Consider the following 22,525-nt stretch of genomic DNA (forward strand, 5'->3'; position numbering starts at 1 on the left):
GTCAGGGAGCCCTGTGGTTTTAATTAATGTGCCAGATTTACTTTGATTATAGTCACAGGAATACTTCCTGGCATTTTCATTACATGAAATGTATGTGAATGTGTGTTTTGTGTTCCCGTAGCAGGTTTGAAATGGAGTCAGATGTTACCTTTCCTATTTTAAAAGCAGGGGAAGAGTATCACATATGTTTTTAATGAACATTCTCTCAGGCATACTGATCCTTAGTGAATATAGGTCTGGAAGCATCTTTTTGCCTTTATTTATTTTTTTTAAGATTTTATTTATTTATTTGACAGAGAGAGAGAGATCACAAGTAGGCAGAGAGGCAGGCGGGGGTGGGGCAGGGGGACGGGAAGCAGGCTCCCCGCTGAGCAGGGAGCCCAGTGCTGGGCTCCATCCCAGGACCCTGAGATCCTGACCTGAGCTGAAGGCAGAGGCTTAACCCACTGAGCCACCCAGGCACCCCTCCTTTTGCCTTTATTCTACTCATGTCAAAACCTCCGTAGGATGGACCACCAGATTTCAGGACCAATGTGGATCTGATCTCTAATCCATCATCTTCCTGCTAGGATGTGAACTTTCTGAAAAGGCCGAATCGATGCAATGACTTTTCTATTTAGAAGCTTAACATTTCCAGCAGTTTCAGGATAAAGTCCAAGATCCTGAATGTGACCTAAAAGCTTTTTATTATCTGCATTTGTAAGATCATCTCTCATTTTCCCCCTTAGGCACCATATAGCATAGCCACACAGGACTGCTTCTCCTCTAAAAAGAGTACCTCATTTTTCTAGATATTTCCTTGCCTGAAGAAATGTTCCTTTCTGTCCAGAGAACCTCTGTCCTTCAAGATGGTTCAGGAATCTCTTCCCATCTTAAGACTCCTTTGACTTTGCAGGCAGGATCAAGCCTTATTTTCCTTCGCTCCACTAGTGCCTCCATGAACCCACCACCAGTGTTACCGTTTTGTATGAAAACCGTCTGCCTCCTCCTTTCCATCACTTGCCCTAGACACTGAGTCTTTTAGAGATAGCGACTTGGTTTCTGTTCATCCCTCCATCTCCAGCATGCCTTCAGCAGAGGCCGGGATGCCGGGCCCTCAAGGATTATGTACACCAAGGCCAAATTTTCTTCCTAGCACAGACCTGGACTGTCGGAGAATGAGCACAGGTAGGCAGAGCCTCCTAAGCGTGCACACGTCGTGTGCATCCGTGGACTGTCTGAGCCAGTCAGTCCGACCAAGGCTGCTCAGAGATGTCCAGAGTGGCAGGTTCCTACGGGCGGTGTGTTTCTCCCTGGATAAGTCTGGCCCAGAGGGGATTCAGGGTGTTGGATTTTATGTCCAAGTCTCTCAGTGCCCTTTTGAAATTCTACAGAATGGGGGGGGGGGTGTTGGTGTTGGTTAACATTTGTTTCTTGTTTTGAAAGAGGTTGGGCATCTTGGTATTGAACTTGGCTGCCATGCTGGTTCCACACAGAATATTTTGCTCCATGTTTCAACAAGGGTTTACAGAAGCGCTTCTGAGATGTTTTCCTGAGTGGAGGCAGTCACTTTCACAGGTGTCCAGGGGCACCATGTTGCAGTGAAATAGGATGTTTTAGAAAAATGATAGAACATGGGGATTTTTTTTTTTCTTTTTGCTGGCAGAGATTCAGACTAACCACAGATTGATGCCACTATGTCTCAGAAATATTTTTAAGTGCTCCTTCTGCAAACGTACTGTTGTGAATGTGCTGTTTGGCCCCTCCATGCCATTTATTGTAATTATTTGCATTACTGCTTCAGACCTAAATAGTAGCAGATGTCGAAAATCTTCAGCATCCCTACTGAAAACTGTAAACTTTCTGCGGGTAGGTTAACTTATCTCTGGATTTAATTTCAAGTCGAAGGAGAAACTGTAAGTATAGTAAGAAGCGAACTTCCCTTTGCTCAAACTTTGGTGTTGATTTTCTAGTCGGTTCGTTTTCAGACTCCGCTGAGCGTTAGCTCTAAGATACGGGGTGAGAATGGGGTCTTCCTGGCTTAGGACCCCCTTCACTCAGCATCATGGCACTTCCCTGCCATCCTTGGCCCTAAGACAAGAGGTGGTAACCCAGGATTAATTAATATCCATTTGGAGTTGCAAGAAATGTTTGTCTACACGTACATTTTTCTAAGGGGCTGACTGGTACCTTTCAGCAAATTTTCTAAGACTTCTGTAATCACAGAAGTTAAAACTTACTTTTTAGGGACAAGATATGGGAGCCATCTGGGAAAAGATGAAGGCTAACCTCTGTTTGGCACCCTGTTGATGTGAGCTGATATGCACTGGCAGGTAGTCTGTCCTTGCTCTCTGAGGCAATGACATCCAGAGGCCTAGGGTCGAGATAATGCCCTGGGGCAGAGCCAAGCGTATAAAGATAGAAGTAATGATACCTCCTCTTGGAGGGGTGTTTTTTTTTTTTTTCTTTTTTTTTTTTTTTAAGAGTTCGTCTTCGTCAGGCACTGTCCTCCAATCTCTGCTTTCTTAGGTTATTGTCAAACAGAAGCTAATCCTGATCTTTTCAAGAATCCATTTTGGAGACAGAAATATTCTGAAACGTGGATCAGCTCCAGGCTCCCAAGATTGCAGCTGACAGCAAGTACTTCTGACAGACCCAAAACCAAAGCAGAAACTCTTGATAAATGGAAAAAAATTTTTTTTTAATCCCAGGACTGTCATGCTGTCTTTGATAGATGAAGGAGCCACTTAGATGTTGGCACTTAGCATCCTCAATTTATCTTCCTAATTGAAATTTAAGGAGCAACAGTACAGACCACTTAAGACGCCCAGAACATTTAGAACAAATTCATTATTAAAGAAGAGTAGGAATTACTTTAAGCCGGTTTCCAGAGGAAGAATGCCGAACTAACGATGGCAGAAAGATTTGGGAGTGAGACAGGAGCGAGAATCACTAAAACAGGGAAAACAAGAGAGACCCCTACCCTTGTATTATCTTGAAATACCACCGCTGCTCTGTCTGGGTCTATAGCTCCCAGATGGGCCATATTTCCATAGACTTTGAAGGAAGATTTCTGTGGTCAAGCAACAGGGCCACCATGGTAGCTACCCCCTCCCCCAACTGACTACTTAGGAACCCATTTTAGGAGAGAATCAAGAACTACAAGTCATTCTCTCATTTACCTACAAGAAGCTGTTGAAAGCAGCAGCTCGCAGAGCTAAAAATCTGTCCCCTTCCCCCAGAAGTACGAAAGTATTCTCTAGGGAACAGCTTTGCTGCCCAAAAGCTCTGGAGAAAACCCACAAATGAAGCCCTTGGATTTCTCAAAGTTCAGTCTCTGAACTCAAAGAATATTCTCTCATTTTATGCATCTTAAAAAAAACCAACAGCACAGGGTCACTCTTGGTGATTTTAACTCTAGGAAATACATAAGCAGAGAAACTAATTACTTTGCTTCTCTATGTTGGCTCTTCTGAGGATAGAGTTTGCATGTGCGTCCACTATAGGCCAGTGCCGTTCCTGGCCCTGCCCTCAGGTCCTGCAAACCAGTGGTGGAAACAGATATTAAATAAACACATGCAAATAGCTCTCACTTTTGAGGGCCATCGTGGTAGGGATAAACAAGGTACTAAGACCAAGACCAGAAGGAGATCTACTTTTTTTTTTTTCATTGCAACCTAATCATTTTCACAGAAATGATACATGCTTTTTGTAGATATTGAAGCAATATAAAGAGTCCAGAGAAAAAGTCAAGAAATCTCCCCAAGTCTCACCTCCTAGGAATAATCAATATAAACATTTTGTAAACATAATTCTAGATATCTGTCTCTGCCTATTTATAGATAAAAGGATGGATGGAAGGGATTTAATTAACATAGAAAAGGGAGTACATGCTATTTTATTTATTTATTTATTTTAAATGTTTTATTTTTTATAAACATATATTTTTATCCCCAGGGGTACAGGTCTGTGAATCACCAGGTTTACACACTTCACAGCACTCACCAAAGCACATACCCTCCCCAATGTCCATAATCCCACCCCCTTCTCCCAAACCCCCTCCCCCCCAGCACATGCTATTTTAAAATAAGTATTGGATTTGATTATATTTGAATTTCGCTGCAGTGACAAAGTCTAGCTAAAGGACTTGTTAAACTTCAGATAAATGGTTTTTGACTAAAAGATACTCATTCATAAAAAAACCTGTAAGGATAAAAAATAGTATGAGAACTATTTATATATATTTTTTCACTTCTGTTTTCACTTGTTTTAGGAAAATAGGAGTAGAATTGCTGTATCGTAGTATACACGTATGGTTATGCCATATAAGAAAATGCCAAAGTTGTCCAAAGTGGTCGTACCATTTGACACATCTACCCCAAGGTCTGTGGGAGATCCTGGTGTCTTGTATCCTTGCCAACATTTGATGTTGTCAGTCTTGCTAGTTTTAGCCACTTTGTATCCTAGTGCGTATGGAATGGTATCTGGGAGATCCATTTCTACTTCTCTGATGAATGAAATGTTGAGCACGTTGGTTTGTTCTTATTGGTTATTTGTAGATCTATTCCTGTGATGTGTCTGCTCAAGTCTTCTCCCATTTTATTTTATTGGATCCTTTCTTTCTTATTGATTTGTGAACATTCTTGATATCTTCAAGATACAAATCCTTTGTTAGATATATAGATTGTGACTATTTTTTTAAACCCACCTATGGTTTGCCTTTTCAATTCTTTAATGGTGCCCTTTGAGGAGAGGAGAAAACATTTTTAATTTGGTAAGGTTTTATTTATCAAATTGTTCCTTTAAGATATGGGCCTTTTGTGTTTTCTCCAAGAAATCTTTGCCTACCCTCAGGTTGTGAAGAGATTGTCCTATATTTTTTTCTCTAGTGGCTTTATAGTTTTAGCTTTATATATTTATGTCTGTAAGACATCCTTAAATTTCGTCTTTGGTGTGAGGTAGGGGTCAAGATAGCAGGTTTGCTTGCTAGTTTCCTTCCTTCCTTCTTTCCTTCTTTCTGTCTTTCTTTCCACGTATTGAAATCCAGTTGTTCCAGCACCATTTTTGGAAAAGATGTTCCTTTCCTTTTTGAATTGTTTAGGCACCTTTGTAAGATCTACTGACCGCCTAAACGTGAGGACAGACACAGGTTGGATCTATAGCCCCAGCAAGACTGTACTAAGGGAGCCAGATGTCCTTGCTGAACTGCAGATGGTGTGTTCCTCCTCCGGGTCATTGGGGCTCACGTAGGAGGGCTCAGAACTACTGCTGGCTTCCTCCCAGCCCACGTTCCACCCATGCTTGGAGATGACAGGGAACGGGGGACAGGCAGGCTGTCAGAAATCCTAGGGCGGATCTGAGAGCTCATCGGGTTCTATACTTAGGAATGGTTGTTCTCAGCATTCACCAGTGCAGCCAAAATGCCTCCAGCCCGAGCCAGGACACCCCTGTTCTGAGAGCGGAGGGGAAGTTCCTAGATGCCTCCTCTTCCATCCTCTTTGCTCATTTCCTCCCTGTGACACCGTGTTCCTTCCTCATTTGTAAACTCCATGAGAAGTAGGACTCTGCCTTGCTATCTAGCCCTGTACCTCCCAACAGTGTGGCGGGGTGGCGGGGGGAAGGATGGGGGTGTTGGAGCCATCGCTATGACTGAAACCTGCCACTTTGTCTGGGGGTTAGTTTCTGATGCCCTGTGATTCTGGCTGGGTTCTCCCACCGAGGACTCCTGGGAACAGCCTCCCATCCGCAGTCCAGCTTCTTTCTTCATGTTCATTGGCTCTCTGTGGTGAATGTCACCAGCACTTGGCTGGGTCCCCGGCGCAAGTGGTCAGCAGAAAGCCACCATCCCACCCTCTCCGTGGTTTTGAGCTTGTGGTAGGCTTCTTTGGTATGGAGGACAAGCGCTTGCCACCATCCATCCCATGCCAGCTGCTTGTGTCTGTTAAGTTCCCATTCAATTTCCTCTCAATCTTCTCTCTTTCTACCAAATAAACTGGGAGAGGAGCCTCTGATAAGTGGTCAGGCAGTCGATTGTCATACTTCACTTTACCCCTGGCTGTTGATCGGCAGAGTCACGTGGAACGCCCTATGGATTAGATGCATATGGAACGTTCTTCAGACAACTCTCTGCCAAGTCCCCAAGAGCACGCTCGGACCTGGGCTGGAGGTTCCGGACCATCTTTGGTCCATTAGTTGCAAGGCCTGTGGTTGCCCTCTGGGGCTTACTTTTCCTCCTGACAGTTACCTGAAGAAAGCTGAATTTATTACCATTATTGTTATTTTAGAGACGTCTCCCTTTGATAAGGTCTGCCATAACAAAGCCAAGGTACCAAGAGGCATTTGTTACATATATTGAGAACTAATGGAACAGTTTGGGGGAAAATTGTAAAGGCACTGAATAAGCATGACTCACTGTTTCTGAGGGTATCCGTTCTCCGTTCTCCGCACAAGCTGCCAGAGCAGGCTCACACTGAATCCGGAACTGCTGGGAGTATGAGCATTCCTGGGATTCCCAAACCTGGATGTCTGCTCAGAGGCGAGCCCTTAGAGAGGCACAGCCTTATAGCCTCTGGGGGGGTCCATGGGGCTGGGGCAGTGGGTGCAGCAGCCAGGAGTGTGGGACCCTGGCCAGGAGGCGAGACCTGGATTCCTGGGCAGTTCTGGGGAGGAAAGCAAAGGCAAAGCAGGACTTGATAAGGGGACAATGCCTTTTGTTCTTTGCGGGATGTCCCAGGGATAAGAGGAAGGTTGTGGGCATTTTTTTTTTTTTAAAGATTTTATTTATTTATTTGATAGAGATCGCAAGTAGGTAGAGAGGCAGGCAGAGAGAGAGGAGGAAGCAGGCTCCCTGCTGAGCAGAGAGCCCGATGGGGGATCGAGCCCAGGACTCTGAGATCATGACCTGAGCCCAAGGCAGAGGCTTAATCCACTGAGCCACCTAGGCATTTCTTTTTAATTGAAAATAAGATTATGCCAAATCTAGCACAGTTAACACTGTCCTCTCCAACCCTTCCCTTCCCCTATGCTAATTCTACCTTTTAGGGTTTTTGCTTTTTTGGTTTTGTTTGTTTGTTTTAGATTTACTTATTTTAGAGAGCGAGCCAGCGCTGGTGCGCAAGCATGGGGAGGAGTGGGGAGAGAGCGGGAGAGCGTCTCCTTTAAGAGACTTCTCACTGGGCATGGAGCCTGATGTGGGGCTCCATCCCAAGAGCCAGCTGCTCAACTGGCTGAGCCACCGGGCACCCCTACCTTTTATTTATTTTATTTATTTATTTATTTATTTATTTTTAAAGATTTTATTCATCTGACAGACAGAGATCACAGGTAGGCAGAGAGGCAGGCAGAGAGAGAGAGGAGGAAGCAGGCTCCCCACTGAGCAGAGAGCCCGATGCGGGGCTCGATCCCAGGACCTGAGATCATGACCTGAGCTGAAGGCAGAGGCTTAACCCACTGAGCCACCCAGGCGCCCCCCTTTTATTTCTTAATAGAGAATTCATGGCATCACTTGCCACCATTGGGAGAGGTTTTGTGATGGGGTCACTTTCCTTAACTTGATCTTTTCTGGGTCTTTGGGTTCTTACTTTGTGTCCCGCATAGTTCATCCCGTTTGTCTCTGACCCATTTGGCTGACCTACCTGTCAGCTGAGGTGGGTGGGATTCCAGGTACCCTGCTCCCGAGCACGGCCTGTGTTTTTCCTGGAGCTCGTTGTTCCTTCCACATGTGACTGTGTAAGGGGTCAGGGGACCCTCAGCACCGCGTCCACCCTTCCAGAGCACCTGCTGGCGGGGAGCCGGCCCATGAGCTACAAGTCCAGACCTTGACTGGATGTCACATAACGGGGCTTCGGAGGCAGGGAGCCGTCCTTGGATTCCAGTCAGTTCGAGGGAGGTTTTTCATCATGCGTGAATAGGGGCCATGTCCTGAGTGCTTTCCAAAGCCAGCTGTGTCTCAGATACCTTCTGATCCCGTGATAACGGCTTTTAGAAATCGCTCTCTTTGAAACAGACTTTCAAATCCATTCCACAAGACGTTTTCAAATCCCAGCATTGGAGGAACGTGTGTTTGCTATTTCTTGACCATTCCTGAGACTGTATGATCACTTTTTTTCTCTGTCGAGACTCCCCGCACCCCCCCACCCCTTGGGAGGTTTTATGTATAAAACGCTCCTTTCATGTTTAAATGCTGCTGGTGCAAACGAGCGTCTCTCAGATCCTTGGTGTTGTGGACTGCCTCATACTGTGTGAGTTACACAGATTTTAATATCCGTTCGTTCTTTGATTTATTCAGTAATTATTCACTGAGCGTCTGTGTGTCAGGTATTGGGGATATCACGCTAAACAAATGAACAAAACCCCCTACCCTCCTAGAGCTTGTGTTTGCAGTGGGGGGGGCATCTGTGACAAAGTTAAAAGACTGAACATGTAGGAACGACATAGCATGAGTGCTGTTTGAAGAAAAAGAAGGAAGGAAAGAGGGTGTTGGGAGTGTTGATGTTTTAAAGGGATACTGAGACTTTTCACCACAAATATGGTCTGTGAACAAGGGCCTGCGGGAAGTCAGGGGGTGAGCCATAGGGATGTCTGGAAGAAGAGAATACCAGATTGAGGGGGAAAAGCAGAAGCAAAGGCCCTGAGGTAGGAGCAAGCTTGGTGTGTTCAAATAGCAAGAAGACCTGTGGGACCTGGGAGTGTGTGTGTTTATTTTTCTGAAATACGCAAAGAAAATACACTAACAGGCTGTCATTTTTCTGTAATTTCCGAGAGATCTGAGTGTCACGAATGCCTTCCACAGGAGGGACAGAAGCTGGCGGGATAGAGTGAATGTGTCTCTAAGACTGTCATTGATTGCCATGGAGGGGCCCTGGTTCTGGAGAGGAGGAGTCCTCTTGTACCATTTTCAGAGTGAAGATGGCCCAGCTGCTTGTCCTTGGTGTGAAAACACGAGCCTGCCGCGAAGCTGGGATAAAGCACGCTTGTCTCAGGGTCCAGGTCCATCACGATCCCGGCAGGCATGGCGGGCAGGCTCCCCTAGGAGCATCTGAATTCAGAGACTAGCACAGGCCCCGTCACCAAAAATTACCTGCCACTTTCCCCTCTTGCCCTGCTGCCGATGAATAAATGGGGGACAATAATGGGCCTCACAAGACTACTGCAGAGGGAAGGTTTGGACCTCTTTGTCTCAGTGTGACACCGACCAGAGTGACAGTAATTGTGTCCGAGGGTCTGATTGCCTGCCCTGCAAAGGAATCGGGGAAACGGGCTCCCCCTGGAAAGCCATCCTTCATCTTACCTCGTGCGTTTCCGTTCAGAGACCCAGCGGGGAAGGTGGTCAGGACGTGACGCGGGATGGGCTGAGGGGGGACAGAAGCAGGCCTGGAAGAGAGGGCGAGAGCGAGTCGCATGGATTCAAGAGGTGCGGCCGAGGGGTCTCGAGGTCTTCTCCAGCTTCTCCAGCACACCCCTAACACGCACCGGCTCTCCTGAGTAAAACTCGAGACTGGCGTATCTTTCTCAGGTGCCTACCACCGTCTTCGAAACACCTGTTTCTGCTCTTCCTCATTGAGGTGGGGATGCTTTTCAATCTTTTGGTAAGATGGTGCTTAATTTGCTTTTTTTTTTTTTTTCCTAAACAAGGTGGAGCATTAGCTGATATTGCACGTTTCCTCTTAGCTCACCTCATCACCGAGGTCCTGAACGTGCTGGGGGCCCGGCAGGGGCCGGGGTCTTATTGCCTGGCTGGGGCTGTGGGGAAATTGAAAAGTTCCCTGAAGGCCCAAAGTCTCTGTGGCTGTGGCCCCACTAGCACGACATGCTACCACATGAAGTCAAACGTTTAAGAACTTAATGATAAGCTCCCTCGGCTCTTCTCTGCTTGGCTTTGGTCTCAGGGTCAGGAGAAGCCGACCCCCTCCCTGCCGTGAGTGGGCCACAGCTGTTCTTCATTTAGCCTTTTCTCCACGGTCCTCGTCCAGCCTTGATTTCCACCCAGAGATCTGGACAACTGGGGCCATGACAGAGCACGAGACGATGGCTCAAAGAGAGCAAAAAGGGAAAATTCCAAGTTTGACTTTGACCCCGGCAGGAGGAGGTGCTAATATGGTAAAGCACTGGACATGGTCTAAGGAACAGACAGGGCTGGAGTTAGGGACGAAGCCCCGACTGCAGGATGATCCCGAATTCATGGACACTCACAGACTGTGTATTGTTAAGAGATTGTTAAGAGCCGCATGAATGCGGGATGACGGACGTGTGCCTGGTGTGCGTGTGTGCGTGTGCACACGTATGTGCATGCGCGTGCATACATACTCCGGCGGAAGATGGGCAGAGGAAGGTGGACCGATCGGAGACCATGTGCCATCACTGGATTTGAATAGCTTCTCCATAGATCTCCATCTTGCTTTGCAGGTTCTCCGGCACATGCTGGAGAGCCTTGGGCGGCGAGGTACAGGGTTTCTAGGATCCCTCTGCCCTCCTGTGAGGTCCTCAGGAGGGTGGCGTTCTGTGTCCAGAAAGGTGGGCCATTATAAAACAACATCTTTCTCATTTGGCAGCTCTCAGGGACATGAAAAATGCTCCACTTCGCCTGGGTGTAATTAAACTTGGGCTAGAGTTTTCCCCTGCAGCTTTGCTGGCAAATTCAATAATGATGAATTAAGGAGAATATTTACAGCATTAATGCGAACAGGATTTAAAATAACATATACAGCTCACTTAATTACGTTCCTCATGACTTCTCGCCACCCTCCGAATAGTAGCTCAGCACCCCGTCTAATTCCACCAGCTTTGCCGCCTCGGAATAGCCCCGTCTCTTCCTTTCCTCTCTCCACGGCCATTGACGCTCTGTGTTTGTCTCCCGTCCCGTTTGAGATCTGTTTGGCCGCCTGCGTGTTTTGGTTGTGAGGTTTTCTTTCTTCCCCCAGTGTGCTCAGTCTGCAGCCACCCCAACGCTCCTCAGCTTTCCTCGGGGTGTAAAACCACTTGGCTGTGTTTTCAGGGGAAAGAGCTAGAAATGACAAGGGGGCAGCACCCCTTGTGGCCACTGCGTCCTTCCACCCACCAGGAGCACCTCTGCTCCCCTGTCCTTGGCTCTCTTTCCTCTCCGGCCTGTCCCCAAGGGATTTCTCTGGGGGTGAGGTTTGGAAGGTGAAACTAGCACGCTTTCTTTCCAACTGGGAACTTCTGGCTCCTTTCTCAACCCCTTCACTTGCAAAATAGGAGGGATTTATAAGACCTTGACTTCCCAGGAAGCAGGGTCCCCCCCTTTCCCCTGGTGCCTGAGCTTCGCCCAGCACGTCTGCAACAGCCTTGCACGTAGGTGTGGTCACGGGCTGAGTATCCAGCCTTGCTCCTGGTGGGGGGGGGGGCGGCGGGGGGGTGACGCTTTCCCACCCCTTAGCCACCAGACTGCAAGAGGGAACTCCTTGGGTCTGAAGTGGGAGACCGTCAGGAGAGGTGCCCAGAGTGTAGGAGACAATGCAGAGTGGACCCTGGATTTGTCTCTTTTCTTTGGAGCAACTATCGTCTGTGCTCCCAGGCCCCAGAGGCTTGCTTTCCCGGGGTAAACATTTCAGTGTTTATTTCCAACCTGCTGTTCTCTTGTTCGGCCGACAGCCGTCAAGACTTTATCACAACTGCGGTTTTGTCTTGATCAAGGACGGAGCTTGTGGCTGAAGGAGAAGCAAAACCCCCCTTTGGACTAGCTAGAGGAAGAGGAGAGAGTGCACTTTAAGGACACAGAATCCAGGGTGAGGGGATTCGCCGGGCCTCTGGGGACGCTGGGATTAGGAGGCCGCAGGCTGTTGGAGCATGTCTATTCAATCCTCCCCGCCTCCCCGCCAGTGTCCTTTCTGCTTTCCGTCTGTGCTCTCTACCCCGCAAGCTTGCTCTCTCAGCTGTGCCCTGGCCCGTTAAGGGCTCCCCCGTGGCTCCCGGGTCACCGTGCCCGCAGCTCAACAGAACAGTCGAGACTGAGAATCTAGCAGAGTGGGTGAATTGTGTCCGCCTCCTCCCTCGACCATCCCTGGGGCGCAGAGTCGAGCACGCCCACCCCAGGCTCTCCTGGGTGGCGTCAGGTGACCCGCAGAGGACGCAGGTGGGATGTGGGTCTTGGCTGCCAGCTCCCTTCACCTTCAGGATCCTGTCTACTGGGTGGGACCACCTGCCTCCCCCAGCGCTGGGACAGGAGGAAAAACCCCGTCCTGGGGCACCACTGTTCCTCTCCCCCTGCAGATCTCCCAGGGACAGGCATCATTGCTGCAGTCAAGGAGAGGGGATCGCTGAGGATTTTCAGGTGACGGACATCAAAGGCTTATTAGCAGGCAAAAGTTTTCTAATTAAAAGTCAGGGGAGGCTGGGGAATGCTTCAGGCCTCTCAGCAACATTATCTTAGGAGCCGTTTAACGGTCAGCCAAAAATCTGCAGGAGAATGCAGCCACAGGAGTAAGGGGAGAGGGGTCCCTGCACGTCTGGACAGCATCTGGGGCATGTGGGACCATTCTCTCCCGGCTCCCTTTGCTTTGGCCTGGAGCCATGATTGAAAACGGGTGAGTGGCGAGTTGGGGGGCTACCCACGAGGCTTTGCAGATGAGTGAATCCTCGAGCACACCACTTTCAGAGGTTAACGCCAAGAATAATTTCCTGCCGGGTGCTGCCTGGCCCCAGGCAATTGTCCTGAAACCGGTGCAGGTGGGTAAACCAAGTCTGGATGGGACTGTTTACTCAGCCCTGTGACAGGATACACAGAGGTATTGTGTCAGTGCAGGGTGTTCAGAGGTGTTCTGGGGTGCTACTTGTTGGGGAGCTGTGGCGGGCATCTCCACGGCCTCTGCAAGGACGGACACCGAAATCAGAGAGTTTCAGGTGAATACACCTGTCTTCCAGGTCCCGATTTCTCAGAGTGGTCTGCTGACCACGCACCCCCCCCCCCCACCTGCCCTGTTAGAGTCACTGTAAGCCCTGATTGAAAAATGTCATTCCTTCCTTGCTTTAAACCTATTAATATGGGATGCCTGGGTGGCTCAGTTCGTAAGCAGCTGCCTTCGGCTCAGGTCATAATCCCAGCGTCCTGGGATCGAGTCCCGCATGGGGCTTCTTGCTCGGCAGGGAGCCTGCTTCCTCCCTCTGCCTCTGCCTGCCACTCTGTCTGCTTGTGCTTGCGCTCGCTCGCTCTCTCTCTCTCTCTCTCTCTCTGACAAATAAATTAAAAAAAAAAAAAAAAGATTCTAAACCTATTAACATGAATGGGGTAGGTTTTTAAAATGCAGATGTAGAAAAATCTGTGGGTTATAGTAAATAAAAAAAGGAAACTATAAAACTGGAAATAATACCCTTCCTTTTGAATTAAAAAAAAACAAAAAAGGAACTGTTGGAAAGGACATATTTTTTTCCTGGTATTAGTGTGGTATTTTTTTCTGGAAGAATACATTAGAATCTGTGATGGCTGGTTACCTTGGAAAGAGACACTTGGGGCGGGGGAGGGAGACTCCTGGTTTTCGTCTCAACCCTTCCTGTTTGCATTTCTAACCACGTATCTGTGTTACTTTCAGGCTTTTAAATGTCATCAGGGATTATCTGGGCAGTGGGATTACACGCCATTTTCTTTTCTTCTGCATGCTCTTTTTGTGTTAAGAAAATCAATTTTTTAAAATGCACTTCCCAAAAATGAACCTGTCACTGGCTGACAGGACCTGATTCTCTGAGGAGGGAATCCCAGTGTTGCATATTTAACAAGCACACGGATGTGTGAGAACGTGGTGGTTCGGAGCCTCCCAAGCCTCTCCCCCGACCCCCGAAAATGTGCCCCGCAGCATTCTGATGATTTGGAGCAGGCAGTTGAGAAATGGGAAGGTGGAGGAAGGGCTCTCCGACCTCCCCCATCCTACCTAAATACGGGACAGGAGATTTCCTGGGAAGCAGGTGCCTTTCTTGCACCGGGGAGGGCAGAAGGCCTGAGCCTCGCCAGAGATGCTTGTCCGCCCAGGGAAGTCCCCACGAGGTGCCCAGTGAAAACAACCCCTGTCTCCCATGGGTTCCTGTGTATATTTACCTTCCCACCATCTGTCACCCTGTTTTTTTTTTTTTTTTTTCCTTTTAGGCTATTTATTTATTAGGAGAGAGAGAGTGAGTGTGCACACATGAGTAGCGGAGAGGGGGAGGGAGAAGTAAGCTCCCCGCTGAGCAGAGAGCCTGATGCGGGGTTCAATCCCAGGACCCCAAGATCATGACCGGAGCCGTAGGCAGCAGATGCTTCACTGCAGGTGCTTCACTGCAGATGCTTCACTGCAGATGCTTAACCAACTGAGCCCCCCAGGCGCCCCCCACCGTCTGTCACCCTTAAAGGCAGATTGCACTTTCCTTTGTCTGGTCACTTTCCTACAAATCTGTCACTGTTTGTTAAGATGCTCCCTAAGCCCCAAGTTCTAATCACCCCTTGAGTTACTCATCACCGAGCTTCCCCCTCATAGATACGACGGGCTGTGCATGTTCATAAACTTTGCTTTTCTCTTGCCAGTCTGTCTTTCGTCTGTTTAATCTCCGGGCCCCAGCTACAGAACCTAGGAGGATGGGGGAAACGTTGCTCTTTCTCTCCTATAAAAACCTGATGCTTCCCAGATCCTTCCAAATGGGCATCTTGACAAACATCAGAGCAAACACTGTCTGGTGTTTTCTTGTTCCTTTCAGTGCTCCCACTTGGGGATGGCGACGGAGCACATTCATTTGGGAATGCTGTCTTCACTTGCTCGTTTCTGAGCCTACCCCCCCAAGGAAGTTGGCTTCCTCTTCAGGAACCGGCTGGAGAAAACTCTTCTTTTTTAAAGAGCTCATGTGATGAGGCAGCTACCTGGTCAATCTCCCTATTTTAAGGTCCATTTTTGGTAATCACAGGAGTGAAATCCATTGGATTCAGAGTCCCAGGGATTATGCAAAATGAACATACAAGGGGGAGGGAGTATTTTGGGTGCTATCTTTAGAATTCTGCCTAGAATGCTAAAGAGAACTCCTCTATTTTTTTTTAAACCATTAATATATTTACTATAGGTTTGTGATAGATACCTTTTGATAGGAACTCAAGATAGGCTCTTTTTACCCGCAGTAGTTTGCATCTGTGTTCTTAAGTGGATATGGCTTAAATTTTTTATTTATGTTTCGTTTCTCTTGTTTGAATATTAAGGTTATACTAGTACAATCCAGTATTCAGTTGTTGTACTTCGCCCCCCCACCCCCACCCCCAACTAATTCTCTGGAATGGTTAGCATGGAATTGGGATTTTTTATTCTTTGATAATTGAATAGTGTAGAGGGAGGGAAAAATCTTTACCTCTACTCTCTTACGTTCAGTGCCTGCGACCTGTGAATCAAACTTAAAAATACAGGCTAACAGGAGAAAAGCATACAGATTTTAGTTTTAATTTTACGTGCACCAGGGCTGCATAGAAAAGACACGAAATCCCCTAGCAGCGTTTAGGATTGAGAGCTAATATACCATTTTGACACAGGGTAATTCATTGTGGAAAATAAAAATGACTAGATAAAGGAAAAACAGATCTGAGCTTTTAGGGGCCATACATTGTAGGAAGAAAATATCTAGGGGAAACTAATGGGAAAGAAGGCTTATTCTATAAATTTTGTTATACAGACTGCTGTCATCGCTGGTGTTCCTTTTCTGGGACGGCGATGGGAGGCACCATTATGCAGGATGATATATCCCCTGTTTTAGGCAGAGCGGGAGAAGGCAGGGAGTTCTTCCTGCCTCTGCTGGTTCTCAGTGGCGCAAAGTAATCCTCATCCCAAAGGGTATGTTTTGGAATGGATCTTCTGGTTCCCTTCAAGAGTTTTTACCACTAATACCATCTTGCCTTTAATGTGCACGTGTGTCCGTGTGTGTCTGCCCTTTCTCAGCACCCCGGGAGCCGTGCACTTTGGGACACATGCTGGGGATGTTGGGAAGGCCTCATCCAAGATCGGCAGTACTTCTCCATTTTTTATATTGTTCTTTATATTTACCAAGTATCTTCTCCCATCTTTTATACTTTATTGGGTTTATTGACTTCGCTACATGATTTCCTCCTTTGTTCCTCACCCTTTACTCGTTTGGGAGTTTTAAATTCAGGTTCTCTTTCGAGGCTACTTTTAGTGTTTTAACATGCATAGTAGACTTAAGGATGTCCAGAATTAATGAGTATCTCTCCCCTTTTCCTTAGCAATCTTTCAGGACCCGGGATTGCTTTAAGTTGGTTCACCCTGGCATCCTCCGTATTATTATTTTTCTAATGTTTTAGTTCTGCATTTTTTTGATACCTCCAAATTAGCTACTAGTATTGTTGTTGTTGTATTTTTAAAAATTTATTTATTTATTTATTTGAGAGAGAGAGAGAGCATGCAGGGAGAGGGGCAGAGGGAGAATCTCAAGCAAACTTCCCGCTCAGCATGGAACCCAATGCGGGGCTCAGTTTCATGACCCATGAGATCATGACCTGAGCTGAAGCCAAGAGTGAGATGCCCAACTGACTGAGCCACCCAGGCACCCCTTATTATTATTATATATTTAAAAAAGTGAAAAACTTTATGCACTGTTTTTTAGAGCGATGTTGGGGTCACAGCAAAACTGAACTGTCGGTTCGGAGATTCTGGTGTATTCACTGTCCTCACTCATGCACAGCACCATGACCAACACCCCCCACCAAAGAGGTACGTCTGTTCCATCTGAAGAGCCTTAGAGGGACACATCATTACCACCCAGAGTCCACAGTTTGCACGAGGGTTCCCTCTTGGCCCTGCACCTTCTTTGGTTTTAGACACGTGTATAATGACATGTATCAACCGTTATAGTATCATGCGGAGTAGTTTCACTGCCCTAAAAATCTTCTGTGCTCCACCTGCTCAGCCCTCCCTCCCCGTCCCCCCGACAACCACTCATCTCTGGACTGTCTCCATATTTTCGCCTTTTCTGGAACGTCATGCGGTTGAACACAAACGGTCTGTGTTCACAGATGGTCCTTTCATTATTGGCTTCTTTCACTAAGTAATCTGCATTTAAGGTTCACTCATGTCTTTTCGTGGCTCCATAGCTCATTTCTTTTCAGGGTTGAATAATATTCCATCGTCTGGATGGACTGACATCTGGATGTCTATCCATTTACCACTGACTCAAGGCCATCTTGGTTGCTTCCAGGCTTGAGCAATTATGAATAAAGCTCCCATGAACATCCTTGTACAGGTTTTTACGCAAATGTGAGTTCTCAGCTCCTCTGGGTAAACACCAAGGAGCGTGGTTGCTGGCTTATCTGGTCAAAGTGTGTCTCGTTTAGTGAGAAACTGCCAAACTGGCCCAAGGTGGCCACGCCATTTTGCATTCCCACCGCCACAAATGAGCTCCCTGCTGTGCCGTGTCCTCACCAGCATGTGGTGGGGTCAATGTTTTGGACTTTGGCCATTCAGATAGGTGTGGACCCGTATCTCATCGCTATTTTCATTTGCATTTCCCCGATGACATACCACAGGGAGCATCTTTTCATCCACTTCTGTGCTACCCGAAATCTTTTGTGAGTTGCCCTTTGAGGCCTTGGCCCATGTTTTAACTAGGTAGCTTGTTTCCTTACTGTTGAGTTTTGAGAATTCCTCGTAGATCTTGGGTAACTGTCCTGTATCAGATGTGTCTTTTGCAAAGATTTTCTCCCAGTCTGTGGCTTGTGTTCTCATTCTTGACGTTGCTTTCAGCAGAGCCCGTTTTTAATTTTAATGATATCCCGCCTATCAGTGACTGTTACTATTTTATATGATCAGTGTTTGCTTGTATTTTCCAGCACTTCTGCTGATTTCTTTCCTCACCGTCAGTCCTTGCGATGCCCTCCTCTCTGCTGTCTTTCTTACTTTAATACTTCCTCACTTAGGATCAATAGGGGTAAAAATCTCTCATCTAAAAATATCTCTATTTTGCTCTGAGCCTTGAAGGAAAACCTGAGTTGCATCTAAATGCCTCGGCTGACAGAAATTTAAATTTCCTTCGTCACGTTGGCAACATCATTTGATATCCTTACTCTTAGACCGCATCCGTCAGACAAAGAGTTGTGTTGCATGATGTGTTCTCGGGGAGCATTATAAAATTGTACCCAGCAGTGACCTCATTTGCATTTTCTGTCTTTCTTTCCATTGTGTATCCGTCTTTTTCATGTGTCTGTGTGTTTCTCGGTTTCAATAGGATGTGGTTTTGCGTGTGCTTGCGTGCACATGTTCTGTGTAAGTCTTGGAGTGCCCTTCTAAGCTGAATACGCATTATTACTATTACTATTATTATTCTTATTCTTCCTGGAAACTTTTTAACAATTGTCACTTCAAACTGATCTTTTCCTTCATTATTTATTTCCTTGGGCAACCCTTCATGGTGTTTATTCCATGCTCTTACTTAGCTCCCACCTGTCTCCCTGTGGCTCTTCTCTGTGCATTTTTTTTCAGATTTGATATTTATTTATTTACTTAGAGCATGAGCAGGGTGAGGGGCAGAAGGAGAAGGTGAGAGAGAATCCCACAGAGATTCCATGATGAGTGTGGAACCTGACGTAGGGCTCAATCCCATGACCCCTAGATCATGACTTGAGCTGAAATCAAGAGTCAGATTCCCAAAGGAGTAAGCTACCCAGGCATCCCTTGTCTGTTAAGTTTTTAATTGCAAGGACTACAGTTTTTGTTTTTTATTTTTTTTAAGATTTTATTTGTTCGTTTGACAGACAGACAGCAAGAGAGGGAATATAAACAGGGGAAGTGGGAGAGGGAGAAGCAGGTTTCCCGCTGAGGAGGGAGCCTGACACAGGGCTTGATCCCAGGTGCCCCAGGACTACAGTTTTTATTTCTGTGTTGTCCTAGTGGGTTCTTTTTTTACTATGTCTGCTTTTCCTTTGTTACAACTGGTTCTTATGGTTTTGATTTCTTCTTTTATTTTTTTTTTAAGATTTTATTTATTTATTTATTTGACAAGTAGGCAGAGAGGCAGGCAGAGAGAGAGGAGGAAGCAGGCTCACTGCTGAGCAAAGAGCCCGATGCGGGGCTCGATCCCAGGACCCTGAGATCATGACCTGAGCTGAAGGCAGAGGCTTAACCCTCTGAGTCACCCAGGTGCCCCTTCTTTTATGTTTTTAATCAGGTTAGATATATCTTATATTTTCAACCGTATATCTCTTATAGAAAGCCATGTTTCTTCTTCTTTGTGTGTTCACAGACTCTATTTGTGGTGTGTTGTTTTCTCCTGGGCTTTGTCACGTTTTAGATCAGTACTTCTCTAGTGGGGCATACGTTTTTCCTCAGAGGATTCCCAGGGCCCTGGATCTTGAGAAGGCCCTTCTGTGTGGTTTTGCATTTACTTCCATAAGACCCCTTTATAGCAATGTTAGCTTGGAATTGATGGTTACAGTACTGTCCAGGTTGGGGTTTTCCCAGCCCACGCAGAAATTAGAAACTCAGCACTCTGAACTGTTTGAGGTAAAAGCCCATAGTTTTTGTGGGCTTCAAACATTTTTTCCCCCTCCAGAAACCAGGCAGAAGCATGTCATCATCCTTTTTGTCTCTCTGTGCAGCTGAATGGATGTTTTCTTCTAGTCCCCACCCCTCCATATAGGGGCAGAATTTTATGACTTTTGTATTTATAGAATTTCACCTCCTGGCTCGTGTGGCCCAAGGGCCTCCTCTTTGCCCCCTGTGAACAGTCACACCCAGAACCCATCCACGGGGTCTCCTTAATCCCTCTGCAGCATCTGAACTGGTTTTGGTGTTTGAGTTCCAGTTTATAGCTTCCTTATCATTAATGATCCCCTTTCTTTGCTGCAAGCGCTGATGTGCTTTTAAAATCCTTTTGTTCATTTCATCTGTCATTTTGAGGCCATGGTAGAAGGGAGATTTTGGTTTTATCTTAATCTCTAGTCTTGCTGGACACAGATGTATCTCCAGGAGAAATTTGCACAATTGTGCCAGTGTCTGTCATCTGTCCTTCACCAACCTCTGCCCCGTAAAACAGGCTGAGCCCCTTCAGTGTCGCGGAGATCACAGACTTGTATCTCTTCCACAACTTGTGACTTGACCTTTCCACAACTTTGGCAATAAAATGAAAATACAAACAAGTGTTTGCCTTCGACAGGACTGACACGAGCAGCAGGTTAGGACTTCTGTTAGGCTGTTTGGCAGGGAGGGAGTTTTTCAGCGGGGACTGGTTTTGTAGGTGGTAGGTACATTTATAACTATTTTGGGTTAGGAGCATGTTCGCTTTCCCGTGCCACCTTGTGATTGGAGGTGTTTTCCATCATATTCAGAACCACGTGGTACGGAATCTGGCATTGCAGGAGTGGGGCTGGAAGGGTGGGAGATCTGTTAACCCTTTCACAACCCATGGCTAGTTTGGTGGGCCACTGTAACTGAGCTCTGCCTGCCCCATAAAGGACAGTTCTATGGGAGAAGCCTAGATTGGTGACCCACACTTCTCAAGGGTGGATCTTGATGTGTTACCATTGGGATTCCTTGGGTGCTAGAGAAAAAAAAATGCAGATGCTTGTGCTCTGCTCCTGATTTGCCTGAATCACCTCTCTTGGGAAGGACAGCTGAAGTTCACCCAGGTGATTCTCGGTCATACTGCAGCGTGAGAATATTTGTCCCCGTGCCTCAGGGACAGGACGATGGTGAAGCCAGTGCATGCCTAAAACTCTTTGGTAAGCCACTTCCTTTGGGATGGAGAGGCTATTCACAGAGAGAACTGGGATCTTAGGCTCTGCTTGAGTATGGTGTAAGGGAGGGAGATTCTGCTCAGTGGTTTATCAGAAGTGTTATCTTTGCATGGGATTTTCTTTTTGGGAAGAAGGGAATGGTTTAAAGTCACTTGGTGACATGAAAAAAAAAGAGGGGACAGAGGACAAAAGCAAATCCAGCTAAGCATTAACTTCCTTGGGGCTGATGCTAAAATGTTGCCCAAGTTTCAATTAGTAGAGCACCTTCTTCCCCATCCTTGGTCTGCCTTGAGTTGCCATGGTGGTAGGCACCCTGCTCTCTGGAAGGCCCACCCCTGCCACCTCCCCTTGGCAAGAGCTATCCTGTATTTTGGCTGAGCCCAGACCTGACTTCTCTACAGACTCAGGGCTGCAGCGGCATAAAGTGGGACAGATTTTGGCAGGGAGGTGAGAACCTGCCACTTCGGGTGATTTATAATTTTGAGATGTGTCAGGCAGCTCTGTCTTGGTCATATGTTCTGCTCCCGTTCATATGCTTTGGACTGGATTCAGGAATGTTATGAGCAAAGGCAGAGCAGGTTATCCCACGCACAGACACACCTCTATGTCACTTCCCTTTGGCACTCACTCGCCCAGTGTCCGTCTGTGGGTTTCCTTTGGTTGGGTCCTCCTAGAACAAGATTTTTCAAAGTGCATTTCCCCAGGCTTTCCGCAATGACGCTTGTTCCCATGTTTTCGGTTTGGTGAGTGAGCAAAATTATGGAGTCTGTCATTCTGATAGAAAGTGTGAGAGGAGGACATGCTTTGGGCATAAGGGGACGTGTTCCCTTTGGTGCAAGGTGGGGAACAGGATAAGAACCCCAGTGAAGATTGCTAGTAAACACTTGCCAGGAGATCTGAGCTGAACATAACAAACTTGGGAGTCCATGCTCAGTGGTTTTCCATTGTGTTTTTCTGGCTCCATCTTTCTCTTCTAAATTGTGTTCCCTAGCACGCCTGTTACACTTGCTGACTCCTGAGCCTGGCTCAGCTTCTCCCATAAGTTTCAAGGAACTGCACTTCAGAAAAAAAAAAAATTTTTTTAAGATTTTGTTGATTTGACAGAGAGCACAAGTCGGTAGAGAGGCAGGCAGAGAGATGCAGAAGCAGGCTCCCTGCTGAGCAGAGAGCCCAATGTGATTCCGGGCTTGATCCCAGCACCCTGGGATCATGACCTGAGCTGAAGGCAGAGGCTTTAACGCACTGAGCCACCCAGGCGCCCCCAGAAAAAAAAAATTTTAATATGATTTTTGTACAAGCTATGTGGGTGACACATCTTTTTAAAATGTTATTATAACCTGAGATCCACCTGCTTAAATTTCAAAGCATATAATCCATTATCGTTGGCTTTGGTACGATGTTGTCCAGCAGGTCCCTACAGCTTATGCATCTTGCTTTATGAAAAGGTTATGCCCATAGATCAGTAACTCCCTCTTGGAAAAATATGGAATGCTCCCTTAACGGGGGTGTCCTCTTTGGACAGGGGCTGGTCTAATTTTCTTGGTATCTTTCCAGTTTTAGGATATGCACTACTGAAATGAGATTTACTTGTCTGCTCATGTATGTGTGTACATATGTGTTTTTGCATGCTCAAGTTTGAGAACCACTGTGGAAAACTGAACACTTGGCTGCGGCTCATTTAGGGTCTTCTTACCATCTGGCTGCTTCCGGACAGCCCCCAACACATGCCCACGCATGCGCATTCGCTCGCGTGCTCATTCGCTCACACACGCATGCGCGCATGTATGCACACGCGCATGCGCACACACGGCTTCAGCCCCGCCCCTGCCCGTGTAGTAAGAGCTC

The 22,525-nt window shown here is 46.9% G+C and overlaps 1 protein-coding gene and 1 non-coding gene across 6 annotated transcripts in view; one reads left to right on the forward strand and one right to left on the reverse strand.

The window, feature by feature from the left end:
• Positions 1–22,525, forward strand: part of SLC39A11 (solute carrier family 39 member 11) — a 321,878-nt gene that overhangs the window by 146,986 nt on the left and 152,367 nt on the right. The window lies entirely within an intron of this gene.
• On the reverse strand, positions 22,158–22,260 carry LOC131817204 (U6 spliceosomal RNA). Its single transcript, XR_009348392.1, has one exon. It is a non-coding gene; the product is annotated as a U6 spliceosomal RNA (small nuclear RNA).

This window comes from Mustela lutreola, chromosome 15 (genome assembly GCF_030435805.1).
Source record: "Mustela lutreola isolate mMusLut2 chromosome 15, mMusLut2.pri, whole genome shotgun sequence".
NCBI classification, from domain to species: Eukaryota; Metazoa; Chordata; class Mammalia; order Carnivora; family Mustelidae; genus Mustela; species Mustela lutreola.